Source organism: Oryctolagus cuniculus, chromosome 20, assembly GCF_051225735.1.
Source record: "Oryctolagus cuniculus isolate XC-2025 breed Fujian yellow rabbit chromosome 20, ASM5122573v1, whole genome shotgun sequence".
Classification (NCBI taxonomy): domain Eukaryota; kingdom Metazoa; phylum Chordata; class Mammalia; order Lagomorpha; family Leporidae; genus Oryctolagus; species Oryctolagus cuniculus.
In genome coordinates this window covers 50,414,860-50,438,951 of record NC_142886.1, presented here as the reverse complement: position 1 = coordinate 50,438,951, position 24,092 = coordinate 50,414,860, and the positions used below count along the sequence as shown (strand labels likewise).

General features: G+C 50.6%; 1 protein-coding gene across 13 annotated transcripts in view; it reads right to left on the bottom strand.

Annotated features, from left to right (window-relative positions):
- Positions 1 to 23,705, bottom strand: part of TRAF3 (TNF receptor associated factor 3) — a 133,944-nt gene extending 110,239 nt beyond the window's left edge. For 3 of the 13 annotated variants that reach the window (XM_051834867.3, XM_051834868.3, XM_089322748.1), the window contains exon 1: positions 23,470 to 23,658. The gene's annotated coding sequence lies outside the window, so the exon portion shown is untranslated. Of the gene's footprint in view, positions 1 to 18,588; positions 18,841 to 20,336; positions 20,417 to 21,264; positions 22,140 to 23,469 lie in introns of those variants that run through there. The other 10 variants (XR_016226882.1, XM_089322749.1, XM_051834862.3 and 7 more) reach the window with 8 other exon arrangements.
- Positions 23,706 to 24,092: the final 387 nt, after the last annotated feature.

Sequence of the window (24,092 nt, the reverse complement as noted above, 5' to 3'; positions counted from 1 at the left end):
GCAGCCATTTGGGGAATGAACCAGCAGATGGAAGATCTTTCTCCATCACCCCACCCCACCACATCCCCTGGCCTTTAAAGTAAATAAAATCAAATCTGAAGAAATTTTGAGAATTGAATATTCTAAGTCTTCACAGAGAACACTAAACAGGACAGGGTGGGGATGATTCTATTTGTAAAGATGCATATAACTCCACTGTTTCTCAATTTTCTTTTTTTTTTTATTTTTTGACAGGCAGAGTGGACAGAGAGAGAGAGACAGAGAGAAAGGTCTTCCTTTGCCGTTGGTTCACCCTCCAATGGCCGCTGTGGCTGGCGCACCGCACTGATCCGATGGCAGGAGCCAGGTGCTTCTCCTGGTCTCCCATGGGGTGCAGGGCCCAAGGACCTGGGCGATCCTCCACTGCACTCCCGGGCCACAGCAGAGAGCTGGCCTGGAAGAGGGGCAACCGGGACAGAATCCGGCGCCCCGACTGGGACTAGAACCCGGTGTGTCGGTGCCGCAGGCGGAGGATTAGCCTAGTGAGCAGCGGTGCCGGCCATTTCTCTGAATTTTCAACCTTTTTCAGCCACCTCGTCAAAGGCAAGAATTCTATCTGTGCATGTTTCTATGGTTTTTGCAGCAGTCATAAGACACTTACAAATGAAAAGAAAGAGGCTAAGGCCAGTGCTGTGGCATAGTGGGTGAAGTCGCCACCTGCAGCACCGGCATTCCATATGGGTTCCGGGTCAAGTCCTGGCTGTTCCACTTCCAATCCAGCTCTCTGCTATGGCCTGAGAAAGCAGTGGAAGATGCCCAAGTCCTTGGACCTCTGCACCCACATGGGAGACCTGGAAGAAGCTCCTGGCTCCTGGCTTTGGATCAGCACAGCTCTGGCTGCTACAGCCATCTGGGGAGTAAACCAGCAGATGGAAGACCTCTCTCTCTCTCTCTCTCTCTCTCTCTCTCTCTCTGCTTCTGCCTCTCTCTCTCTCTGCATATCTGACATTCAAATAAATAAATCTTAAAAAAAAAAAAAAAAAAAAGACAAGAGGCTGAGAGATTGGACCACCCAGAGTCACAGTTCTGTAAGTAAGCCAGAGCTGGCTGCCTACTCCAGCTTTGAGCCCCAGCAAGAATGTTCCACTTCTGGGGTCAAATAAGTCACTTAACCTACATAAGCACCCTGGTAACAAGACTTTATTAAGCACTTAGCTATGCTAACTGCTTTTCATCTCACACCTCCAGGAGGTGGGTGCTATTATCTCTCTTTCTCCATAAAGGAACTAAGACACACAGGAAGTGAAGTGACTTCCAAGGACCACAGTCATCCAGACCAGGCGGCTTGCCTCCAATAGCTAACCCTCCCACCTCCTCTTTTTTAATATTTTTATTTATTTTATTTGAGAGGTAGAGTTACAGTGAGAGGGAGAGACAGAGAGAAAGGTCTTCCTTCTGTTGGTTCACTCCCCTAATGGCCGCAACGGCCAGAGCCGCGCCGATCCAAAACCAGGAGCCAGGTGCTTCTTCCTGGTCTCCCACGCGGGTGCAGGAGTCCAAGGACTTGGCCCATCTTCTACTGCTTTCCTAGGCCATAGCAGAGAGCTGGACGGGAAGTGGAGCAGCCGGGACTAGAACCGGTGCCCATATGGGATGCCGGCACTTCAGGCCAGGGTGTTAACCTGCTGCGCCACAGTGCCGGCCCCACTCACATTATTATAACATACACTGACCAACTCTGGAGCTGGCTTCTACAGCACCACGATCTTTTTTTTTCAATCGTTAGATATTCGTTATATATACTTTTTTTGAGATTTATTTATTAACTTAAAAGTCAGTTACACAGAGAGAGAAGCAGAGGCAGAGAGGTTGGTCTTCCATCCGCTGGTTCACACCCCAGATAGCCACAACGGCCGGAACTGTGCCGATCCGAAGCCAGGAGCCTGGAGCTTCTTCCGGGTCTCCCACGTGGGTGCAGGGGCCCAAGCACTTGGGCATCTTCTACAGCTTTCCCAGGCCACAGCAGAGAGCTGGATGGGAAGTGGAGCAGCCAGTACTCAAACTGGTGCCCATATAGGATGCTGACACTGCAGGCGACGGCCCTACCCGCCACGCCACAGCACCAGCCCCAAGCATCGTGATCTTTTATCCAAAACAGAGCCCAGATATTGTTTCAGACTTCAGAATTTGGGGAATTTAGAAAGGAAATATTGTTTGCACATACTGCATATTGCGCAAAACTCTCATGAAGTCTGAGACAGCACTCATAAGAAAATATATTAGCTGGCGGCGTCGTGGCTCACTTGGCTAATCTTCTGCCTGTGGCGCCGGCACACCGGGTTCTAGTCCCGGTCCGGGTGCCAGATTCCGTCCCGGTTGGGGCGCCGAATTCTGTCCCGGTTGCTCCTCTTCCAGGCCAGCTCTTTGCTGTGGCCCAGGAAGGCAGGGGAGGATGGCCCAAGTGCTTGGGCCCTGCACCCGCATGAAAGACCAGGAGAAGCACCTGGCTCCTGGCTTCAGATTGGCGCAGTGTGCCGACGATAGCAGCCATTTTGGGGATGAACCAACAGAAAAAAGAAGACCTTTCTCTCTCTCTCTCTCTCTAACTCTGCCTGTCAAAAAAATATATTTATATTAGCTAAGAGTTTGCAGTAAAGTATCAAAATATTCGCATTAAATGAAAGACTATAAATAGCTCAAATGCGTTCAGATCAAGTGACACTAAACCTATGAGAAAAACCATTCCATTTTCAGAGGCTCAGGGTTTCGGAAGTGCAACTGAGGGACTGGGTGCCTGCATGATAGTACTCATTCTGTTTGAGGGCACCAGGCTCAGGGAGGCCACCGAACTTAAGTCCAGACCAGGTGTGAAGGAAGAAGGAAAGCAGGGGCAGCTGTGGTGTAGCAGGTTAAGCCTCTGCCTGCAGCACCAGCATCCCACATAGGTGCCGGTTTAGTCTCAGCTGTGCCACTTCTGATGCAGCTCCCTTGTTAACAGCCTGGGACAAGCAACAGAAGATGGCCCAAGTGCTTGGGACCCTGCACCTGCATGGGAGACCCAGAAGAAGCTCCTAGCTGTTGGCTTCAGATCGGCACAGTTCCAGCCACTGCGGCCAATTGGGGAGTGAACCAGTGGATGGAAGACCTCTCTCTCTCTCTCTGCCTCTTCCTGTCTGTAACTCTGCCTTTCAAATAACTAACTAAATAAATTAATAAACAAATAATTTAAAAAAGAAGAAGGGCTGGCGTTGTGGCTTAGCAGGTATGACGGCCACCTGCAGTGCCAGCATCCCATATAGACGTTGGTTCTAGTCCCGGCTGCTCAACTTCCGATCCAGCTCTTTGCTATGGCCTGGGAAAGCAGCGGAAGATGGCCCAAGTCCTTGGGCCCCTGCACCCGCATGGGAGACCTGGAAGAAGCTCCTGGCTCCTGGCTTCAGATCGGCTCAGCTCCAGCCACTGCAGCCATCTGGGGAGTAAACCAGTGATGGAAAAACCTCTCCCCACCTCTGCCTCTCTGTAACTCTGCCTTTCAAATAAATAAATCTTAAAAACAAAAAAGAAGAACAAGAACAAGAAATAGAAGAGCAGGTCAGACCCCCAGTGTTCCTGCCCGAAGCCTGCACAGAGCTCCCCACACGTGAGAGAGCTGTCACCGGAAAGCCTTGCCCAGATGCCGGCTGCGCAGAGCAGGCCGGAGCGGGGCCTTGACTGCATCTCTAAGGCGCCAGGAGCCCTTCGAGCGGGAGCAAAGTGCATCCTCTCCACCACCCAGAGGCTCTCTACCCCAGCTGATCAGCCTCCTCCTGGAACGTCTTCAAAGACACCCAGCAACTCAACAGCTGACAGCAACTGTGGGCGGTGCTCCCCGTCTGGGGGTTACTTCCCGCAGTGCTGGTGTTTTGCCAGGATTCCGAATCACGGGCATCACGGACTGCTCTCAGAGGAAGACTCGCCGGCAGCCTGCAAGCCGCCTCTAAGCTCCATCTGGAGTCCTCTTGCCACCAGGAGACTGAGAGGCTCCCCATGGAGACTGCGAAGTGTCACCAGGTTCCTCAAGGACAGAGAACCGCAGCACCCCAGGCACACGGCTAGCGAGCATTTCTCCCTCCCTGGAAACCAAGCAAACCCTAGACATACCACACCAAAGGCCAAGTCCCCGCAGACAGCCACACACAAGCGCACATCAGCAAGTGCTGCTGCATCCTCGCTGACCCCCCCACAGCAAAGACTTGAGCACTCAGGCTGTTGCTATGCCGTCTATGGGTATGAATCAATGAGTCCAGTGGAATCTGCACATAAATCACGTTCATGAGGTCCTAAGACGGAAAGGGACATTAGCAGCCACCCACCTCTCCTCCCACCGCGTAACTCTGAAGCTCCCCCACTGTATGTTAAGCTTCTACTGAAAACAGCATCGTAAGAAAAGGCCCCAGGCAGGCACCTGGCGCACTTGGTTAGTCCTCTGCCTGCGGCACTGGCATCCCACATGGGCGCCGGGTTCTAGTCCCAGTTGCTCCCCTTCCAGTCCAGCTCTCTGCTGTGGCCCAGGAAGGCAGTGGAGGATGGCCCAAGTGCTTGGGCCCCTGCACCTGCGTGGGAGACCAGGAGGAAGCACCTGGCTCCTGGCTTCAGATTGGCACAGCACTGGCCATAGCAGCCATTTGAGGAGTGAACCAACGGAAGGAAGACCTCTCTCTCCCTCTCTCTCTCTCTCTCTCTCTCTCTCTCTGTCTATGACTCTACCTATCAAAAAAAAAAAAAAAAAAAAAAAAAAAAAAAAAAGCCCCAAACAGCTTTCTGCAGTACTAACCAGCCCTCTACGTCACCCAAACTCTTAACTGTGCTTCCAACAGTCCCAGTAAGTCACTATCTCCCATACCCATCTCAGGCCATTTCTGAGGTGACATTTGCATCCGCAGCCTACTCATCTCCCTGATTCCAGTTCTCTGGGGAATCTCTTTTAGTGAAATTTTTCATGCACACTAAGCAAGAGTGCTACCCCAGCCTGAGTTACTAGCTGGCTCACTTACTCATCTGCAATGTGCCCACTCTGTTCTGTGGTCTTCTTCACAAAGCCTAATGTTCCAGCCTGAAGGGAGCAGACTGAGTGTCTTCAAAACAGAGCGCCTCACGCAACACGGCATCCATGTATCCCATATCCACACGTTCCTGAGTGCTTTACAGTCAGCTGGACTGGACGGGACGTGGTCAGTGTTCGTGTAAATGTTGATTTTCTTAATACACTTAGCACAAACACACAAACACACAGCAGGCACTGAACCTCAGCCAGACACAGAATAGATAAATGTATGCAAACCAGGGAATATTCTGAACTGATAAGGATATGCTAAAGTGGAAAATGACTGGGGGACATAGTCTCCTTCTCTTTAACCTTAAATACCATTTTTCATTCTTTATGGTGAATACATTTATAGTGATTTCATTATTTTATTGTCACTGAATGTCACACATTCAGGGAGGTGTGAGCTTCAAAGAGTTTAAATGATTTGCCCAGTGTCACAAAGACAGGTGGGCTATACCACAGCAGAGCCTCAGCAGGTGGGAGGCCACCAGCCCCTTGACCCTTACCTCTCCAGCCTCTACTCACCAACAGACATCTCCATGTGTCCTACCATGTCACGTAATTTAGAAACCCGTGCATTAAAGCTACACAATGAAGAATAGAAGGTCAAATCTTTTAAGAGCCCTTAACTATCAAGTGCAAAACTGGAGTCTCTATGAAGAAGTCTCTCAATAACTTATTTCAAGTTAAAGTACACATTATGCATTCTGCTCCAAGCATCAATGACTAAACTACGAAGGAGTTTCTAAGAACCCAAAGACAAAATAAAAGGCCAGGGCGTAACTATAGTAATCCATTCTAACACAAGGCACCACCTATTTTATGAGAATCAAGGATGGAGCCTGCACTATGGATTTGAGTCCCGGCTGCTCCACTTCTGATCCAGCTCTCTGCTGTGGCCTGGGAAAGCAGCAGCAGATGGCCCGAGTCCTTGGGCCCCTGCACCCAGGTGGAAACTCCTGGCTTCAGTCTGGCTCAATAACAGACTATGTGGCCATTTGAGGACTACACCACTGGATGAAGATCTCTCTTTCTCTGTCTCTCCCGCTCTCTGTTAGGTTGGCCTTCAAATAAATAAAGCATTAAAAAGAAAAAAAGAAAAAAAAAAAGGAGAGCATGAAGAGGGAACAGGCAAGCGCACGCCACTCAACTCTGAAACACGACTGTCATGGTGCTCAGACTCCTCCCCCAACAAGGCCCAGTCCCTCAGCCCCAACACGTGCCACCCCTGGGCCACAGTCACCACCTGCTGGTGCAGCATCCTGAAAGTGACGGAAATGAGAAACCTGGTGCCTGCAGAGAAACACGCCCAAAGGCTCACAGCGAGCAGTTAGTTTGTACATCACACTGCGCTGAAGAGTAGCACACCTCTGGAATTAGAAATACGAAGAATGAAGCACAGACACCCCTACTCAATGTGTGCACGTTCCTTCCTGCTACAAGGGAGCTCAGAGCACGCAGACAGTAGCTCCTGACACAGGAGTCACTGGAGGGGAAGCAGCAAGACCCCAGAGTCCACAGAATCCAGGCGATCATCAGTCCCCTCAGTCAGTCACCTGCGTGTCTCAGAGACTTCAGGCAGCTCACTGTGCTAACTCATGCTACTCTGCCGACGTCAGGCCTGGGAGTGACTTACTTGGTGAGACGCAGGGCGTGCCTGGGAAACACAGAACTAGATGGCTTCCCAGGCAGGATGTCAGAGCTCTCCGTGCAGGCACAAGCAAAGGCAGTCACAGAACAGCCAGACACAGCTTCTCCCTCAGTAATCCCACTGCAGCCAGACGCAGCTTCCTAGTATTTAAATCTGCTCCCTCCCTCCCCTGTGGCCTCGCCACATCGCTCCCTCTCAAACACTTACAAAATCCGTAGAGGCAGGCTGAGAGGCAGAGGTTAGGGCTGATGTGCACACAACTCTGCATACAGTCAAATTCTCCCACACTTTATACATAAGCAGCCAGAGCTTAATTCTAATAAGCCTCACGGGCACTTACCAGCATGATCTAGGGTAAAGAAAAGAATATTTAGAATGTGTATACTAACATTTTCTCAATGAAGATTTTTTGTAAAGAAGAACAGAAAAAAATACAAACTTAAACTCCACAATACTCTTCAAAATAAGTGAAGGTTTCAAATGATTCTGAAAATTAACAATAAAAGCAAATTTATGGACCCCAATGTGTACCCAAAAACCCCTTAACAAGCGATCAAGGATGGCCGCTGATTAATAAAACACACAATTTGTACAAGTAATTGCCATTTGATCAGTGAGTATATTTCTAAATTTTATTCAAACATCTACCTCTTCTCCAAGGGCACTCACTTCAGAAGTCCAGAGATGCCATTAAGAAGTCTAACCATCCTAGTGGAAAAGCCACATGGAGACACCCCAAGACCACATGGATGGAAAGAAACCGGAGCTCAGCCTTCCAACTGTCCAAGCATGTAAGTAGAGCTACCGTGGAGCTACCGTGGAGCCTCAAGACCAGCCCCCAACTGAATCAGGGAGCGGCCTCAGTAACGCCACAGCAGCAGAAGAATCGCCCAGCAGAACCCTGCTTATCAGCCAACAGAACAGGAGATGTAGCAGCAGCTTACTGTTCAAGTCAATCTCTTTAGGTCAGCGTGTTACTCAGGAATCACGACCTGGAACAATCTGTGGCTTTTTCAGGAAATGAAAGATGCACATCTCTCCCCTGACCTGGCATCTGGAACTCTACCAGTTCTCCATCGGTAGACACATGGCTACGGTGTAGTGTCAGCCACGACTGTCTCCGGCGGTAAGGGCAGCCTCCTGTGTGTCAGAGCCGGCACGACAGGCTAAGTGTGCATGTTGAGAAGCAACGAGGTATACAGTATGATCATCAGCAAAACGTTCTGCCTGCCTGCCTTCAAACTCTACTAGTCTTCTATAAGCTATGAATTAGGGGAAGTTGAGGTTTCAAGATTCCAAAGAAACATGATGAACAGTTAAAATACAGTGAGTACCTGATAATAAAGCCAACAACATCACAAGAAAGCCATGGGTCAGTATTCCTGATGAACAGAAATGAAAATCCTCAGCAAAATAGTAGCAAACTGAATCTAATAACATATTAAAAAGATTATATACCATGACAAAGTTACATTTACCCCAGGAATCCAAGGATGATTCAACAAAGTTCAATCAATATAATATACTACATTAACAGAACAAAGGGAAAAATAAAGCACATGATCATCTCAAAAGACATACAAAAAAAGCATGACAAAATTCAACACTTCATGATAAAAAAAAAAAAAAAAACAGCAAAACAGGACAAAGAGCACTTATTAATAAAAGACCCAGGGCTCACTTCATCATCAGTGGTCAAAGACTAAAAGCTCCCCCTAATATCAGGAACAATATGGAGAATGCTCTCTTTTACCACTACTATTCAACTGGATCTCCTAGCCAGAGCAATTTAAAGGCATCCAAATGGGAAAGAAAAAGTAAAATATCTCTATTTGCAGATGACATGATCTTATATTTAAAAAATCCAATATAACTCACAAAATAACTATAAAGATAATAAATAAATTCAGCAAAGTTGCAGGACATAAGACCAACACAGAAAAATCAATTGTGTTTCTATATACAGCCAATGAATCCAAAAATGAAATTTAAAAATTCTATTTTCAATAGAATCCACAAGAATAAGATACCTAGGAATAAAGTTACCCAAGGTGGTGAATGATCTGTACAATGAAACTATAAAATATTGCTGGAAAAAAGAAGGCACAAGTAAATGAAAAGGCATCCCATGTTCATGGACTGCAAGATTTAATATTGCTAAAATGGCAATTCCCCAAAGAAATGTATAGATTCAATGCAATCTGTATTAAAATTCCACTGGACAATTTCTGCAGAAATAGAAAAGCTGATCCTCAAATTCATATGGAACTACAAAGGGCCCCAAACAGACAGATATCGTTAAAAATGCAAATCAAAGCCAAAAGGCTAACAACTCCTAAATTTACTCTTTCAAAATGTACTGCAAAGTAACAGTAATCAAAACAGTACCGACAGGCGCTAGTGCTGTGGTGTAGTGGGTAAAGCTGCCGCCTGCAGTGCCAGCATCCCATATTGCACCAGTCTGAAACCCAGCTGCTCCACTTCCGATCCAGTTCTTGCTATGGCCTGGGAAAGCAGAAGATGGCCCAGGTCCTTGGGCCCCTGCACCTGTGTGGGAGACCCGGAAGAAGCTCCTGGCTCCTGGCTTCAGATAAGCACAGCTCCAGCTGTTGCAGCCATTTGGGGAGTGAACCAGCAGAAGGAAGAGCTCTCTCTTTGCCTCTCTGTAACTCTGCTTTTCAAATAAATAAATAAATCTTTTTAAAAAAAGAAAGAAAAAGTACTGACATACGGACAGACACATAGATCAGTAAAATAAAATGGAAGGCCCAGTACTCAATGCAAATATCTACGGTCGGGGCCAGCACTGTGGCACAGCAGGTAAAGTCACAGCCTGTGATGCCAGCATCTCCCATATTGTGTCCCGGCTGCTCCATTTCCGATCCAGCTCCCTGCTAATGGCCTGAGGAAAGCAGCATGAGATGGCCCAAGTGTGTGGGCCCCTGCACCCGTGTGGGAGATACAGATGAATCTCCTGGGGAGTGAACCAGCAGACAGAAGATCAATCTCTCTTTTCTCCCTCCTTTTCTGTGTTAACTCTTTCAAATAAGTAAGTAAATCTTTTTTAAAATCTATGGTCAATTTATTTATTTATATTTTAAAGATTTATTTATTTGAAAGGCAGAGTAACAGACAGAGGAGAGACAGAAAAAGAAAGATCTTCTATCCACTGGTTCACTTTCCAATGGTCACAACAGCTAGGACTGGGCCAGGCTGAAGCCAGGAGCTGGGAGCTCAATCCAAGTCTCCCACACGGGTGCAAGGGCCCAAGGACTTGGGACAGCTTCTTAGCAGGAAGCTGGACCAGAAGCAAAGCAGCAGGGACTCGAACCAGTGCTCATATGAGATGCCAGCACCACAGGCCACAGCTTAACCCACTATGCCATAATGCTAGCTCCGGTCAATTTATTTTAAAGATTTATTTATGTATTTGAGAGGCAGAGTTACAGAAAGAGAGAGGGAGAGTCAAAGAGAGATCTTCCACCCATGGTTCACTCCCCAAATGGCCACAAAGGCCAGAGCTAGGCCAATCCAAAGTCAGGAGCCAGGAGCTAATTAATGCCAGGTCTTCCACACGGGTACAGAAGCCCAAGCACTTGGACCATCTTCTGCTGCTTTCCCAATCCATCAGCAGGGAGCTGGATCAGAAGTGGAGCAGCCAGGACTTGAACCAGCGCCCAAATAGGATGCCCACACCACAGGCAGAGACTTAAATCTACTACGCCACAACACCAGCCCCAATCAATTTATTTTAACAAGGATATCTAGACCATTCAACGGGAAAAAACAGTCTCTTCAGTAAATGGTGCTGGGACAGGTGATAACCACATATGAAAGAGTGAAGTAGAACTCCTAGCTTGCTCCACATAAAAAAGTTAAATCAAAATAGATCAAAGACATAAATAAAAGAAATAAAACTCTTAGAAGAAAACACACTGGTAAATCTTCATGGCCTGGAATTTGGCCATAGATTATTAAATTTGACACCCAGAGTACACACAGCAAAAGAAACAAATTACTTGAACTTCATCAAAATTAAGCAATTTTATACAAAGGACATTATCAAAAAAAAATGTGGGAAAAAACTAGGCAATGGGAAAAAATACTTGAAAGTCATAAAGTTATTAAAGGTTTAACACCCAGAATAGATGGACACCTACAATTCAACAAAAGCAATCCAATGACAACACGTGTAAGGGACTTAAACACTGTTCCAGAAAGCACACTGACACTTATCAGTGGTCACGAAGGAAACACAAACGAGGTACCACTTCATACCTACCAGAACAGTTTTCATCAAAAACACCAGAAAATAAGTGTTAGTGAAGACATGCAGAGGCTGGGACACTGCCGGTAGGAAGAAGTTAAACACAAAATCCCATGTTGACAGCAATTCTACTCTCAGATAAATTCCCACAAGAACCAAAAACACACATTTACACATAGACTTGTGCACCAATGCTTACAGCACATTATTCATAACAGCCAAAAGTGAAAACAATCCAAAACCCACCAACAAATGAATGGATAAGCAAACTGCGGTACATGCTGTATACGTGGATTTCAGACAACTTCACCAGAATAAACTTGTCTTTTAATTCCACTTTCCATAATCTTTAAGTACCCTTGTACACGCAAGAGTATTATTCAGCTATAAGAAGGAACTCGTTATACCTCAAAAACGTGCTAAGTAATCGGGGCCGGCACTGTGGCATAGCGGGTAAAGCCACCACCTACAGTGCCAGCATCCCATATGGGTGCCGGTTCAAGTCCTGGCTGCTCCATTTCTGATCCAGCTCTCTGCTGTGGCCTGGGAAAGCAGTAGAAGATGGTCCAAGTTCTTGGACCCCTGCACCTGTGTGGGAGACCTGGAAGAAGCTCCTGGCTCCTGGCTTCAGATTGGTGCAGCTCCAGCCATTGCAGCCATCTAGGGAGTGAACCAATGGATGGAAGATTTCTTTATCTTTCTCTCTGCCTCTACCTCTCTGTAACTCTGCCTTTCAAATAAATAAATAAATCTTTAATAAAAATGCCAAGTGAAACAAGCCAGATACAATAGGTAACATATTGTAAGATTCCTCTTATATGATATTTCTAAGAAAACTCACAGAGACAAAAAGCGGATTCAAGGCTACTGGGGGCTAAAGAGATGGAAAAATGAGAATGACTGCCCAATAGGTACAGGAAGAAAAAAAAGTTCTACCACTACAGAGTTGGTGATGACACTAAATACCACTGAACCACATACGGCTCTTGTATGTTATATGAATTTTATCTCAATAAAACAAAATGTTAGACTATAGTTTGATTGATTGATTGATTGATTGATTTGACAGGCAGAGTGGACAGTGAGAGAGAGAGAGAGACAGAGAGAAAGGTCTTCCTTTGCCGTTGGTTCACACTCCAATGGCCACCACGGCCAGTGCGCTGCGGCCGGCGCACCGCGCTGATCTGAAGGCAGGAGCCAGGAGCTTCTCCTGGTCTCCCATGGGGTGCAGGGCCCAAGCACTTGGGCCATCCTCCACTGCCTTCCCGGGCCACAGCAGAGAGCTGGACTGGAAGAGGGGCAACCGGGACAGAATCTGGCACCCGGACAGGGACTAGAACCCGGTGTGCCGGTGCCGCAGGTGGAGGATTAGCCTATTGAGCCACGGCGCCAGCCTGATTCATTTATTCTAATATCTGAACATCTTTCACATGCCAGGCATTCAGCTGGTACATGGATTAAAGTGATGGACAACATTTTTTGCTATGAAGAAAAACAAATCCAAGTGCAGGAGCCAGCACTGTGGTGCAAGTTAAGTCGCCTCCTACAACACCAGCATCCCATATGGGCGTTGATCCGACTTCCTGCCACTCCACCTCGGATCCAGCTTCCTGCTGATGCCTGGGAAAGCAGAGGAAGATGGCCCAATTCCTCGTGCCCTGCGCTCACGTGGGAGACCTGGACGTAGTTTCAGGCTCCTGGCCCAGACCTGGCCCACTGTGGCAATCTGGAGGATAAACCAGCAGCCAGCAGCCGTTCTCCAACGCCTAGTAACTCTAGAATAAATAACAGTAAATCAATCTTTATTTTTTTTTAAGATTTATTTATTTATTTGAAAGGCAGTTACAGAAAGGAGAGACAAAGATTTCCCATCCACTGATTGACTCCCCAAATGGCCCTATTGGTCAGGACTGGGCCAGGCAAAACCAGGAGCTTCTTCCAGATCTCCCACATGGGCGGTGGGGCCCAGCACTTGGGCCATCGTGTGCTGTCTTCCAGGCGCATGGTCAGGAGCTGTGCTGGAGGTGCAGCAGCACATGAAGTGGTGCCTATATGGGATGCTGGCACTGCACGCGGCAGTTTAACCTACTGCACCACCGTGCTGAACCAAGTAATAAATCAATCTTCAAAAAAAAAAAAAATCCAAGTGCATTGGTTTGCATGTTGTTTGTGCCTCTCGCTTGGCCCTCAGGGTGCTGGTGCTGGAAACTATGGGCGCTGTAAGAGATGGGACCCAGTGGGAGGTCCTTAGGTCACTGGGGAGGCTGCCCTCAGAAGGAATACTGGTCTCCTGGAGTGAGTTATCAAGAGAGCCATTTTCGGGGCTGGCACTGTGGCCCAGCAGGTTAATGCCCTGGCCTGAAGCGCCAGCATCCCATATGGGTGCCGGTTCAAGACCTGGCTGCTCCACTTTCTATCCAGCTCTCTGCTATAGCCTGGAAAAGCAGTAGAAAATGGCCCAAGTCCTTGGGCCTCTGCACCTGCGTGGGAGACCTGAAAGAAGCTCCTGTCTCCTGGCTTTGGATTGGCACAGCTCCAGCCATTTGCAGTCAATTGGAGACTGAACCATTGGATGGAAGACTTTCCCTCTCTCTCCCTCTCCCTCTGCCTCTCCTCTGTGTAACTCTTTCAAATAAATAAATCTTTAAAAAAGAGAGAGAGTGAGCCATTTTCATAAAAGCCTAAGGCTGACCAGAGGAGTCTCTCTCTCTGCTTCCTGCATTGAAATAGGATCTCCTACTTCTGCCATCTACCAGGGGCTTTCCCAAAAGCCTGCACCATCCTACTTGGACGTAAAGCCTTCACAACTGTGAGCCACATCTCTCTTTCTATAAAGTTAGCCTGTCTCAGGCATTTCATTATAGTAACTAGAAGCTGACCAAGACGGGGAGAGACCAGAGAGCGACAGTGGGGGGCTTTTTCATTACGGTGTTCAGGGAAGACAGCTCCACAGAAGTGAAATCTGCAACAAAGACCTGACTGAACCCAGTGCTATTCCTGCTAACCCTGGAAGAGGGGCTGGACGCTGTGGTGCAGGTTAACCCGCAGCCTGTGATGCCAGCACCCAGATCAGAGCTCTGGTTCAAATCCTGGCAGCATCACTTTCAATTCAGCTCCCTCCTAAGGCAGCAGATGGTGGCCCAAAGACCTGGGCCCCGAGCACCATATGAGAGATGAGGATGGACGGCCCAGACCAGGCCTGGCTGTTGTGGCCATTTGGGGACTGAACCAGAAAATGGAAGACAGATCAGTCTCTTTCTCTGTCACTCAGTCTTTCAAATAAACAAATAAATCTCTTCAAAAATGGAAGAAACTGGGGTCAGTGCTGTGGTTTAGCAGGTGGCACCGGCACCCATGCCGGTTCGAGTCCCGGCTGCTCCACCTCCGATCCAGCTCCCTGCTAATGGCCTGGGAAAGTAGTGGAGGATGCCCAAGTGCTTGGGACCACGCACCCATGTGGGAGACCCAGATGAAGTCCTGGCTCCTGGCGTCAGATTAGCCCAGCTCTAGCCGTTGCTGCCATTTGGGGAGTGAGCCAGTGGATGGAAAACCTCTCTCTCTCTCTCTCTCTCTCTCTCTCTCTGTAACTCTGCCTCTCAAATAATAAAATCTTTTTTAAAAATGGAAGGAATTAGGCCGGCACCGCAGCTCAATAGGCTAATCCTCCACCTTGCGGCGCTGGCACACCGGGTTCTAGTCCCGGTCGGGGCGCCGGCTTCTGTCCCGGTTGCCCCTCTTCCAGGCCAGCTCTCTGCTGTGGCCAGGGAGTGCAGTTGTGGCCAGGGAGTGCAGTGGAGGATGGCCCAAGTGCTTGGGCCCTGCACCCCATGGGAGACCAGGAGAAGCACCTGACTCCTGCCTTCGGATCAGCACAATGCGCCGGCCACAGTGCGCAGGCCATGGCGGCCATTGGAGGGTGAACCAACGGCAAAAGGAAGACCTTTCTCTCTCTCTCTCTCTCACTGTCTACTCTGTCAAAAAAAAAAAAAAAAAAAAAAAAAAAAGGAAGGAATTAAATTTAAATTCATCGTATGCAAAAATGTCTTCCTTTAAAAAGGAGGGAATACCTAAATACAGTTGCTCCTTTTTATACAAACAAACCATGACTTTGGTTTCCAGACATTTTACCCTGTGGTAAGCAATTTCTTGACAGTCCAACACTGCCCTCTCCTCCCACTTGGAAGACATTCCTGGAGAGGCAGTCATACTCCCAGTACTGCCTGTCATCCTCCTTGCTAATAAGTCATATTTCCCTTTATAAAATCACTCCGAAGAGAGGGACAAAATGATCACTTCTGATATGCTGAGTTCTCACTTTTAATTCTCACAAATACTTTCTTATTGTGGCAAAATACACATAACATAAAATTTACCATTTAAATCAGTTGTAGGTGCACAGTTCAGGAGTATTAAATCCAAATGGGCGACCATTGCTATCATAACCTCCACCCACACTCACCTTTTCAGAGGAGAAAAATGAGACTCAAAGAGGATAAATAACTTACCAATAGCTACAGGAAGGACCAGGTTTGACTCCTTCCATAAACTCAGCTCATTCTGACTGAGCACATTAGGCCAGACTGCGGAAACACAAAGAAAAAGGTATCCCTCTGCTTAGGAGGCTGTGCTCTCCACATCAGAGCCCCAGCCAGCACTCACCGTAACACCCCTGAACCTGCAGGGGACACTCCAGAAACACGAAGCCCTAGCTACCATGCCTCTGTCTCTACCCTAAAATGGCCAACCTCAGAAGAAAGAAACCTACTCTTTTTTTTTTTTTTTTTTTTTGACAGGCAGAGTGGACAGTGAGAGAGACAGAGAGAAAGGTCTTCCTTTGCCGTTGGTTCACCCTCCAATGGCCGCCGCGGCCGGCACGCTGCGGCCAGCACACCGCGCTGATCCAATGGCAGGAGCCAGGAGCTTTTCCTGGTCTCCCATGGGGTGCAGGGCCCAAGCACCTGGGCCATCCTCCACTGCACTCCCGGGCCACAGCAGAGAGCTGGCCTGGAAGAGGGGCAACCGGACAGAAGCCGGCGCCCCGACCGGGACTAGAACCCGGTGTGCTGGCGCCGCTAGGTGGAGGATTAGCCTAGTGAGCCGCGGCGCCGGCAAAGAAACCTATTCTTTATCACCCCAGAGAGCTGACCGCAGGGCCTCAAGTGCCTAGCTGTGTCCCCTGGTCACAGCTCTTCCTGCAGTGGGTACAGATGACCATGAAACAACCCCCACACCTCAGTCCAGCCATCACCGGCTTTTCCTGTTGCACCTTCGGGCAAACACTTCGCAGCGGTTCTAGCAGAAGAATCTCATAAAGTCTTCCTCAAAACAGCCAACGACGACATTTCTCTGTCTTGAAGAGGGCTTCTTTCTTTTAATTTGTATTCCCATAAGGACTCCATAGTTATAATTAAATTCAAAATAAATGGGTGCTGGGTTGTAACCATTATGCTCTCTATAGAGCAAGCAGACCTCAGGGACTTGCTCACCACTAACAAGCTCACGTTTGTAGAAGCCTGTAAAGACAGAACACCTACACACGATCGTTTTCCCGACTACTGACAGCCACATAAATGGGGGGGCTGGCGCATCAGGCTGGGGACGGCTCCCCAGCAAGATCTGAGCTGCGGGCTGCAGAGCACCCTGAGGCTGCTACGACACTGAGCGCAACGCCGCTGCGCAAAGCAAAGAACTCAACCCGAGAGGGACGCAGCAACGACTGGAAAACCAGGCAGCACAGGCAAAGCAGGGTCTGGATGAAGGCAAAGCCGGAGAATACATGCTGCGTTGAAAAAGCTCTAGCAGCAAAACAAAGTACAGATTCTGAAAAATACTAAAAACTCCAGAATCTGAAGAAAACCTAAAACCGAGCTGTGATTCAGCTTAAACGAACCACAAAGCAGTGGGGTCACTCCTACCTCCACACTCAGGCTGGCACAAAGATGGTCCCACAGTGGCCAGGCCTCTCTTCCTGCGCCTCTCCCAGGTAACTGCTTCAGCAGGGCGCCCTCTGACCTATGACTGCCAGCCAATGCCCCCCTGCCTCTCCGCCAGCTTGCTCAAGCTAACCATTTAGGAGGTACCTCTGTGAAAAACATATCCTACTAATCCACGGTCCAGACTGCACGGTGTCCCCACGATCACACGCTGCCTCCACTCTGTTGTCATGGCACCCATGACACTGGGCCATAATCCAATTACTCTTACCCACCTAGTGCATGGAAGTCCCTTGAGGACAGTTATCATTCAGTATCTGACTTGACCTGAGGACAGCAACCACTTAGCATCACACTTGACTTTTCAGTTTTAACAACAAGCACAACTTCTGGCACACAGCAATTCTCAAAACTGTATCTTGATGAAATACAGGTTAAATATCCTTTATCTGAAATGCCTGGAACCAGAAATGTTTCAGATCTTAATATCCTTACTTAACAGTATCATAGTCCTCCATCACTGTGACCATCAGCATCACGCGTTCATGTCAACCGTGTGATGTCCCTGGTCCCATCAGCCCCACCTTACAGACGGGAAAACCAACTCAGAGTCCAAAGAGAGCCTGCCAAGTCCACTCCACTACCAAACACAGAGGGCAGGAATGGAATTCAGACCGTCAAAGGGTGCTCTCCACCCAGCTCCTGCTTCCCACACTGGGGGTGGACAGCCTCAAGGGCACACGTGGGATTGCAGGGGACTCCTCGAAGCGACCTTTGGGAAATCAACTGTCCCTCAAAGATTTTGGGGACAAGTATGTTGATATTTAAACAATCAGACATATTACTGAATACAATGTAAACATTCACACTAAATTTTAAAATAAATTGTAATTGGCTGGCCCCTACTCACACACAGAGGAAAAGTCTTCCCTCAGAAAAGCCTTCTGAAACCTAAACATCGAATTCCCCCTAAATAAGACCCGAAATAGCAGGCTACACTGATCCAAAAAGGAGAGAATTTAACTTCCAGCATAAAGCTGTGACTTCTGGGCACTGCTGGACAAGGAAGGACTCAAGAGAACCAGTTTCCCTGTTCTTCCAGCTTTAAAGTCATTAAAAGCATCCAACGGGGCTGGCGCTGCAGCGAAGGGAGTAAAGCCACCGCCTGAAGGACCGGCATCCCACATGGGCACGGTTCTAGTCCCGGCTGCTCCACTGCCGACCCAGCTCTCTGCTGTGGCCTGGGAAAGCAGGAGAAGATGGCCCAAGTCCTTGGGCACCTGCACCCACATGGGAAACCCAGAGGAGGCTCCCAGCTCCTGGCTTCAGATCAGCGCAGCTCCGGTCATTGCAGCCATTTGGAGAGTGAACCAGCAGATGGAAGACCTCTCTTTTTGTCTCTCTGTCTCTGCCTCTCTGTAACTCTGCCTTTCAAATAAATAAATCTTTTTAAAAAGAAAAAAGTGCACCAAAGAAAGTCAATCGTCAAAAGACATTTCTCATCACATAGCCCCCCAACTCATTAAACCCTGGAGCCAAGGGATAACAACAGGAAGACGGGAGCCTGCAGGAGCGTGCAGTCTCAGGGGGCAGCTCAGGGCACACCCAGCTGTGGACGCGAATTCCAAACCAGGCAACCTCTGTGGGGCAGCTGTCACATCGCTCCTCTCACCTGAACCTGCAGAACCCGGACAGGAGCCCTGACAGAGGCACCATGACCCCTCTGTCGGGAAGGAGGCAGGCCTCCCAGGCACCTCCGCGTCTCCGCGTGCACAGCCTCCTCACAGGCACGGAGGAAGTCAGCCTTTGAACACCTTCACGACGACGGCTGACTCCAGGGCACTCAGGGCTCACTCACAGCACCGTGGCGGTGCTGTCCTAAAGACTTCAGCCACGGGGTTCATCACTTAGGTCTTCCCACCATCTGAAGAAATCAAGTTTCTGATAAATAAGCTTTTTAAGTTTTGCCACAGAATCAACATTTTCAACTGGAAAAGAAATCAGGATATCAGAGCAGCAGATCCTAACACCGTTCTTGGTGGAATGACCCCATGAGAAGTCACCAAACAAACAAACAAAAAAAACTTGGTGTTTAAAATCAGCGAAATAAGACCTAGAAAAGTAAATTATGAAGCTAAATGCCTGGCCAAGTTTTTTACTTCTTGAGAATGAGAGAGCTTCAGTTCACTTTAGCACAGGACACAGAGCAGATCTGGTCAGGGGCTTTTCAAATTTATATCCCTCCCTCTACCACCATTTTTTGAGACTTTCTACCCACCACGAGCAACAGTACAGAGAGGAACGTGTTTCTGCCCCCGCTCTGTTACCCTCTACAGCCTCGCCCTCAGTGGAGACATCCTAACCAACAAGGGGGCTTGGTCATGAAGGGCTACGCAGCAGCTCAGGACAGCGCAAGAAGTTCCATGACGGGCAACCACCAGCAGCATGGCTAGCACCTTTCTACCAGTAGGGAGCAACGGCGCAGCAAGGTGCCAGACCCCTCTCCCCAAAACAGACAGCTCTGGTGTAGCAGAGCCTTCCACCGTGCGCTCAGCACCACTTCTAGGAAGCCTTCCCAGCTACCCCAGCCAGCTAGGAGCTTTACTTCCCTTATTATGCAGAAGGACTGCATTGCAGTCCTCCCTACAACCCAGGCACTCACTTCTCAGGGGGCCTCTCAGTTGAACAGTCCTCCTGAAGGCAGGACAGTGAGTTTTCGTTTTTTTCTCAACCTTTCCATTCACAAGCTCTGGTTCTGGTGCTGCCTCAGTCAAGCACCTGCTGGTTCCTGGCATCTCCCCTCAGAGTGCACAGGAGTCAGAATGTTCCGGATTTCTGCAGGTCATGCCCTCAAAGGTGGGTGCTGTGTCTGACACACCCCGGCACCGTAACTGACTATTAGAGGAACCCAGGGCGCCTTAACCGAACGTTAATGGGAAGAGAAAGACTCCCAAGTTCCAGCTAACGATCTACTTATCTCAAGGAATACAAATTGCTGCACAGGAATTCTCGGACTCCTGGACCTGACAGAAACCAAGTCACCTGACTTTATCCGCAGGGGGCAGCAAGAAGTGCCACTGAGGGGCCGCGCTGTGGCAGAGCAGTAAAATCCACCACCCGGGACGCGGGTATCCCATACGGGCACCGGTTTGAGACCCGGCTGCTCTGCTTCCAATCCAGCTCCCTGCTCACGTGCCTGGGACACAGGCAGATGCCGGCCCGAGGCCTTGGCCCTGCCCCCACGGTACATTTGGAGGAGGCCCTGGCCCAGCCCTGGCTGTTGCAGCCATCCAGGGAGCAGACCAGTAGACAGAAGATCTCTGTCTCTTCCTTTCTCTGTGTAACTCTTTCAATAAATAAATCGTTAAAGAAAAAAAAGTTTTACCAAAAAACGTTTTTGTTTAATGACAAAAAGCTCACCTTCTTCCTAGGCTGGCGCCGCCTCTGCCCACCTTTCCTGGAAGGGTGCTGTCAGAACTTAAATAGACGCCAGCGGCTTTCTAAAAATGAGAAAGCCATTTTGAATTTTCAGTTAATGATGAACCATAGGTTCTATACAAGTACACATGCATTTTCTTGCCTTTTTTTTTTAATATTTATTTTCTTGTTTAAAAGGCAGAGTTAGGGGGAGGGGAGACAGAGACAGAGAGGTCTTCAGTGGGCTGGTCCACTCCCCAGGTGGCAGCAAAGGCAGGGCTGCTCCAGGTCTCCCCGCTGGGTGCAGGGGCACGAGCACTTGGGTGTCTCCAGCTGCTTTCCAGGAGCACCAGCAGGGAGCCAGACCGGAAGCAGAGCAGCAGGAACGTGAACTGGCACCCACAGGGGACGTGGGCATCGAAGGGCCATGGTTAACCCGCTGCTCCACAGCGCCAGCCCCTTCTTTCCTATTTAAAGGTGAATGTTTGGCTGGCGCCCCAGCTCACTAGGCTAATCCTCCGCCTGCAGTGCCGGCACCCCAGGTTCTAGTCCCGGTCACTCCTCTTCCAGGCCAGCTCTCTGCTGTGGCCCGGGAGTGCAGTGGAGGATGGCCCAGGTGCTTGGGCCCTGCACCTGCATGGGAGACCAGGAGAAGTACCTGGCTCCTGCCATCGGATCAGCGCAGCGCCGGCTGCAGTGGCCATTGAGGGGTGAACCAACGGAATGAAGACCTTTCTCTCTGTCTCTCTCTCTCCCTAACTCTGCCTGTCAAAAAAATAAAAAATAAATAAAATAAAGGTGAATTTTCTCCCATTTCCATCAACTCCTTTAGGACCCTGAAGCCTAACACTGCGGTGTAAACTGTAGGTATCTCTCCCCATTCCCTCTCCCTACCGCCCTCCTGCCCACAGGCTTCACTCCTCCTACTCACAGCAAATCTAAGCATCGTTCCAGGTTCAGGCCTTAGCTGCCTCTCCTTGGTCACCTTCCAAGTACGCTGGCCTCACCTCCTCCTTTCTCACTCTGTGGCTCTTCCTAATTTCTCTCTGTACCTTACGTCAGTAACTATATCCCCTTCACCCCAAAAAAACAGCAAATAATTTTTCTTCCTCCAAGACCACTTGCGAAGAAACCCACACAGGGTCCTGACTCTGCAGAAACCACCCTGGGCCTCTGGACCTCGGCTGAGTTAGACCTCCCCTGGACCCTGCAAGGAGATTCGGCTGTTGTGTAAGATTTGAAAGGCTGACGTTTGGAGAGTCTTGCTGTAGTAAAACGAGAAAACAGAGATGGGCAAATTTAACGCAGTTTCCTTTGTTTGCCTGAACTAGCTTAGACTTGCAACACCACAGTGACAGTTTTATTTTTCTGGTAGTGCAGCTTTAGCATCATAAGAAAGGACTTTAAGGAGGTGATAAATCATTCTCATCTTTTAGCTCATTAGCATGTCTATTCTGCTAACACCCCCAGAAAGCTCCTTCTTGATTTGCACAGTAAAAAAAAGGAAAGGGATTCTAGCAGAGGTGCTTAGAGGATAAAATCCCAAACACCCAACACCGAGGAAAACAAAAAGCAGCTCAGATGTTTCAGTCGAACGAAGGACAGCCGCACACAAGCGTGGAGATATTCCAACGGAATTAAAGAAACAACTGGTCACTGCCATCGCCTATTCCCAATGGAATGTCTACAGCCTTCTTAGTGGGGCCACCTTATTAAAACCAAAAAGAATGGACAGCATCCAAGGGAAATAACTGGTCTTTCCCCTCACAGGAAAATTCACATGAATATCAAAAAAAAAAAAAAAAAAAAAGGGCTGGATTTCTCCGTAGCCAGCTCTCTGCTTTCCTGGTTCCTGCATTGTGACAACCGAACAGATGGCGTCTGGGCGAAACACCTCACATCTTAACCCTTATCCACGACACGGGCTGATTTTAACCAGTGACGCCGGAATCCACGCTCCACCAGGGTTTTCCAATCTCGTCTGCTATTTCCAAGCTGCTAAATTGATAAGGCTTTTATTTTGTTTCGGCCAAAGAATTTTCCATCTTTGGACCAATTCTTAACGTCCCCACTGTCACAATGCAGCGAGAAACACTCCGGCGGTGCGCGGCGCCCGGCTGTCAGACTCCCTACATGTGATGCAGTCTTTTACAGGCCATTTTAAAGACACGAGAAGATTCTAAAGCCAGCAGCTGGTCCACCTGCCCATCCTGCGCACAGGCATTTTACAGACACGTAGACGACAACCGACAACAAGTCCCAGGCTTCACCAGTGTGTATCCGCGCCAAGTGCTAGGGGAAAACACGAAACGATGGCTCCCGTCAACTGTGTGCTGCGAATGTAAATCAGGAATCGGCGAGCGCGCTGCTCCACGCAGCCCTCATGACTCCACAAAAACAAATGCATCAGGGACGACGACACGCACACCCGCACCCGCACCCGCACCGCTCAGACAGGGCCAACGCCGAGCAGTGCCCTGCACGGGCCCCGTCCGGAGGCTTCTCCCCTGCAAGGCACGTCCGCGGTCCTGCACCCCTGCCCAGCCAAGCGCCGCCGCGCCCCCCGGGAGGTGCCCGCGTGGAAGCGGGGCCCGGCGCGGGCCCCCGGCACGCACACACCGCTGCGGGCGACCTCTCGCACCAGCCCGGGGCGCGCCGAGCCCGGGGCCCGGACCCGCCCGCCGCCGCAGCTCCCGCCTGCGAATCATTCATTCATCCGCAGAGGCATGACTCAGTGTAAACTTTTAAATAATGGCTCAAAAAAAAAAAAAAAATCACCTCCAGCAGCCCGCGGCGAGCACGGTCGCCGGTGTAGACGGAACGGGCGCCCGGCAGGAGCCGCCGGCGCCTCAGCACCCCGGGGGGCTCGCGGCGGCCGGGAGGCCTCGCGCCCCGGTTCCTGAAAAGCCGCGGCCCCCGCCGCCCGGCCTCCCCCACAAAGTTTCCCGAAGTTGCGGCGTTCGGGGGGCGGCGGGGAGCCGGGCCGGGGCGCAGGGCGAGGCCGCGCGGACCGCCGCGCCGCCTGGGCCTGCGCCGCCCCGGGCAGCCCCGGGCCCGGCCCCGGCGCCCGGCGCGCGGGATGCAGGCGCCGAGGGTGGGCCCGTCCGCGTCCCGCCCGCCCGCCGCGGCCCCTTACCCCGCGGTGCGCGCCGCTCGGCCGGCTCAGGGGCGCCGGGCGCGTCCTCCGCCGCGGTCCGCAGCGTCCTGCTCCCCGGGCAGCCCCATGTCGGGGGGCGGGGAAGGGCCGGCGCGGCCGCCGCCGCCGCCGCCGCCGCTGCCGCTGCCGCCGGCTGGAAAGTCCCTGCTGGGCTGCACCCGGCTCGCGCACGCGGCGGCCGCGCCGCGCCGCGCTCGCTGGCGCCCTCGCGCACCCTCCCGCCGGCACTTCCTCTCGCGCGCTGGAAATCCCCGCCGGCCGCCGGCGCGCGCCCCGGCGCGCGCGCCGCCCCGCCCCCGCCGCGCGCGCGCGTGGGAGCGGCGGGAGCCCGCGCGCCCCCGCGGCTGGTTGCTAAGGGCCCTCGGCCGCGGCGCCGCGCTGTGCGCCCCCCGGCGGGCCTCGCCCGCGGCCGGAGCCCCCCGCCCCGACAGCCGCTGCGCGCCCCCGCGCCCGCCGTTCCGGGTCGAGAGGCCACGCGGGGCGCGGGGCGGGCGGGCGGCTCCTCACGCTCCGTCACGCGCGCCCGCGGGCGGCCGTCGCAGCAGGCCCACGGCCTCGTGCCCCGCGGACGCGGCCATCGGCCCCTGCCTGCGCCTCTCGGG